The sequence below is a fragment of the Cynara cardunculus genome (assembly GCF_001531365.2).
Source record: "Cynara cardunculus var. scolymus isolate 2C chromosome LG 3, CcrdV1, whole genome shotgun sequence".
NCBI lineage: Eukaryota > Viridiplantae > Streptophyta > Magnoliopsida > Asterales > Asteraceae > Cynara > Cynara cardunculus.
In genome coordinates, this window is record NC_037530.1 from 35665000 (window position 1) to 35669836 (window position 4837).

Consider the following 4837-nt stretch of genomic DNA (forward strand, 5'->3'; position numbering starts at 1 on the left):
TCCCATCATTACTCCCTCCTTCAGAAAAAGTCTTGTCCTCAAGACTTGCTTCCGGAAATTGGATCTGAATACTTGCTGCATCTTCCCATGTTGCCTCCTCTACTGGACAACCCTTCCAATGGATCAACCATTGACGAACTTGCTCATGATGCTCCGTAATCATACGAGAAGCCAAAATAGCTGCCGGGACTAACATATCGGTTGTCCCAATTTCCAACTCCGGAGGTAACACTGTTTCTGTAGGCACTCGAACAGCCTTCTTTAACAAAGACACGTGGAAAACAGGATGTATTTTAGATGATGGTGGCAGTTCCAGCTTATAAGCGACAAGCCCAATCCTTTCTAGCACCTTGAATGGACCAAAAAATCGCGCTGCCAACTTCTGATGAATACGTTGAGCCACCGATATTTGTCGATAGGGTTTTAGCTTAACGTAAACCCACTCTCCCGTTTGAAATTTCACATCCCTACGCTTTCTGTCCGCTTGTTCCTTCATTGCCGATTGAGCATTAGACAAATGTTGTTTGAGTTGCCTTAAAGCTTCATCGCGATCTTGAAGCTCTTGTGCCACGGCTTGAACGCGAATCTCACCTGGGACAAATTGCAATACTGTCGGTGGCTTGCGACCATACACCACTTCGAACGGAGACTTCCCAGTTGATCCGTGAAATGTCGAATTGTACCAGAATTCGGCCCATGGAATCCAAATTGACCACGAACGTGGCTGATCAACAGCAAAACATCTTAAATAAGTTTCCAAGCAACGATTAATGACTTCCGTTTGACCATCAGATTCCGGGTGATAGGCGGAGCTCATATTCAATTTAGTCCCTTGGGAGCGAAAGATTTCCTGCCAAAACTGACTAAGAAACAAGGGATCCCGATCACTTACAATCGATTTCGGAATACCATGWTGACGAATTACTTCACGCACAAACAGTTCAGCCACCGATTTAGCGGTATAAGGGTGTTTTAATAATAGGAAATGGCTGTATTTAGACAGCCTGTCGACTACCACCAGAATCGCATCAAAACCCCGAGATTTGGGTAACCCGACGACGAAATCAATAGAGATGTCGTCCCAAATCGCACTTGGAATGGATAAGGGTTAAAGAAGACCTCCAGGAGCTGTTGAACTTTCTTTACATCGTTGGCAGATTTCACATGCTCTAACAAAATTTTGAACTGCAGCAATCATACCTGGCCAATAAATGTTGGCTACCAATCGACGGTAAGTGCGATAGTACCCTGAATGCCCACCCGAAGCAGATTGATGAAACTCATTCAACAACATCGGAATGAATTTTAAAGTACGAGGGATCACTAGACGATCTTTATAGTATAACATGTTATGACGAACGGAAAACCCCGGATGACGCGAGTGGTCAGCCTCACATTTCGCCAACAATCGCTGAATTCCCGTGTCCGCACGGATTTCTTCCAGAAGTCGTGATCCCTGCAACCAAATTGGTGTCGATACCGCAGTAAGAAGTTCCCCATCAGCGGCTTTTCGAGACAAAGCATCAGCCACTCGATTTTCACGACCCGACTTATAACAAATGTCAAAATCATACCCCAATAGCTTGGCTACCCAATTTTGTTGATCCGGTGTCGTAATTCTTTGTTGTAACAAAAATTTAAGGCTCTTTTGGTCGGTGTAGACCACGAATCGTGTTCCCAACAAATACGACCGCTAGTGTTGAACAGCTAACACCAACGCCATTATTTCTCTTTCATATGCTGATTTTGCCAAATTTCTGTCACTAAGAGCCTTGCTGAAATAAGCCAGCGGTCTGTTTTGTTGCATTAGGACAACTCCTATTCCGCGGCCAGACGCATCGCACTCGACCACAAATGGTAAACGAAAATCMGGCAAGGCCAAAAGAGGGGCAGTAACCATTGCTTCCTTTAAAGAAACGAAGGCCTGTTGCGCTTCATCATTCCACCCAAACGCATCCTTCTTAGTCAAATCCGTAAGTGGCCTCGCAATACTCCCATAATGTCTAATAAATTTTCGATAATAGCCGGTGAGACCCAAGAATCCCCGTAACCCTTTAAYGTTTCTTGGAACCGGCCAATCCAAAACCRCTTCAATTTTTTYMGGATCCATAGCTAYGCCCTCACCATTAATAATGTGGCCTAAATATTCTACCGAAGTTTGGCCAAATGAACATTTCTTCTGATTAACCACAAAATGGTTTTCCCATAAGATCTTTAGAGCAATCTCTAAATCCACCATATGTTGATTCCACGAAGGGCTGTAAATGAGTATGTCATCAAAAAAAACCACTACCTTTTTTCGTAAAAATGGTCGAAAGACATCATTCATAACCGCTTGAAAGGTTGCCGGGGCATTTGAGAGCCCAAAGGGCATCACAAGATATTCATAGTGACCATCATGCGTTCGGAATGCCGTCTTCTCAATACTCGTCGGCTCCATTCGAATTTGATTGTAGCCAGATTTCAAATCCAATTTGGAAAAGAATTTGGCTCCCTTAAGCTCATCAATGAGTTCCTCAACTACGGGAATTGGAAATTTGTCCGGAATAGTTGCCTTGTTAAGAGCTTGATAATCGACGCACATACGCCAAGAGTTATCCTTCTTACGAACAAGGATGACCGGGCTCGAAAAAGAACTCTTACTCGACCGAATCATTCCCAACTTTAATAGCTCCTGAACTTGTCTTTCTATCGGATTTCTGAATATGGGGATATCGGTAAGGTCGAACACATATTGGTTCATGTGGGGAAACCAAGGAGATGGAGTGATCATGTGGTCGGGAGGGAGGCAGCCCCGACGGTTCACGAAAAACTTCCTTAAATCGTTCGAGTAAGACGAGTAATTGTTGGCGCTGCATTGGGGTAAACTCCTCGTTGGCAGGCCCTAAGGTTGAACATGAGGCARCCTTCGAGGTTGGCAAGGACAACCAAGATTGTAAAGAAGCTTGGGAACATTCCGACTTAGACAATCCTTGGAGAAGAACCGAGACGCCTTGAAAAACAAACTGCATCGACGATCTGTCCCAATTATGGACCACATCCCCCAAAGTTTTTAACCATTCAATACCGAGAACCAAATCCAATCAAAAACCAATGCTGCGATTACGAACTCACAAGGTCCCACTGTAATTTTCAATAGTGGACATCGCTGATTGACGTGAATTCGATGACCATCCCCCAACTGAATATAAGATTCCGGCAAACAATTCCACAGACAATCCAAGAGACCTTACTAACTTTCGAGAGACAAAATTGTGGGTAGCCCCGCTATCAACCAAAATGGTGACCGGAATATCCGTAATGGTGCCCTCAAATTTGAGAGTTTTACTCCCTGAAGTAGACTCAGCCGAAGCCCCAAGAAAGTCAAGGGCCAAACATAAGGTTGCTGAATTTGCATCCTCCGGTGGAGATGCCAATTGTAAGTCAGCTTCGAGGTTGGTAATCAACCCGTCCTCGTCACCAGATTCATCATCGCCCAGTAACAAAACGCGCAACTGACCTTCTGGACATTTATGCGCTGGCCCAAATTGTTGGCCGCATTGAAAACACAGCCCCTTCTTCCTACGATCCTCCCACTCAGTTCGTGTGAGAGATTTGAAACCCCGATTACGATTAAACAGCTGAGCAAAATCAGTAGAAGTCGGTCCCTGATTACGTGGAAGAGACGAAGAACGATTGCCCTCTGGTCGCCCCATAGCCGGGTTTTTGTCGGACGGAGAAAACGAATTGGGCCGGAATTGGTCCAAACGACCTCCCAAATTGGGCCTAATATCTTTGGAGAAACCAGTACCACCAGGCCCAGGTTGATAACGAAAACGGGACAGAGATAAATTCGACGACGAAGGATGAAGCATTCCTTCGATATCCTTGGCTAGATACATAGCATCTAATCGCGATTGAGGACGATGTAATCGAACCCAACGCTTAACATCATCTTTCAATCCTGCAATAAAATATCCTAACGACTGCGATTCGGGAAGTTTAGGAACCAACGATAACAAATACTCAAAGTCATCGATATAGTCATAAATCGATGCCCCTTGTTTGATCGTTGATAATTGTTCATAAGGATTATGAATTTCCAACCAACTAAATCGTTGGAGCAGCTCGACGTGAAACTGCTCCCACAAGATCGAATCATAAATTTGATTAACGATCGTGAACCAATGTTTGGCTACGCCCGTCATACTTAATTGAGCCAATCGAATACGGAAGTTAGGAGGAGTACCATTAATTTCAAAGTAGAGGTTGGCTTTTTGAATCCACCCCTGAGGATCGAAGCCACAGAACTCCGGTAACTTGATCTTCTTCACCGCCCATGGTAGTCCATCCTGCGAACCATCTCCAGACCCAGAATGTTTGTTGTGTCCCGTCGTGAAACGCATGAACTCCATACCATTCGGATTGAAAGGAGGAGTGTTCATATCGACTCGAGAAACATCCCCAGAATCTGACATCGTTTTTTTCTCCTGTTGCTTCACCCAGCTCATCATAACTTTACGAAATTCTGCCGATTCAATACGTTCAGAATCCATTGAAGCCTTGATGTCGAGGATATCCGACTGGATTTTAGCGATCTGCTCGTCGTGTTGATCCAAACGAACAGTTTGAGAACGAGTTTCAATAGCAGGTTGAACCATGATGAGAGAAAGGGCAGGTCGTAGCAGGTCGGACCAATGATAAAGATGAAGTAATCAAAAGAAACAATTTAGCTAACAGAGAATAGGATGGAGGAGGATTTCATTGAATTCGTAAAATAAAATGAAGAAGACAGCCGTACATAATCCAGGGAAAATCCCTCTCTCTGAGCTATCAAGCTAAGAGCCAATCAGCAAGG

The 4837-nt window shown here is 44.4% G+C and overlaps 1 protein-coding gene across 1 annotated transcript in view; it reads left to right on the top strand.

Moving 5' to 3' along the window:
• The window catches only part of LOC112509292 (gamma carbonic anhydrase-like 2, mitochondrial), a 9725-nt gene that overhangs the window by 3407 nt on the left and 1481 nt on the right, over window positions 1-4837 (top strand). The window lies entirely within an intron of this gene.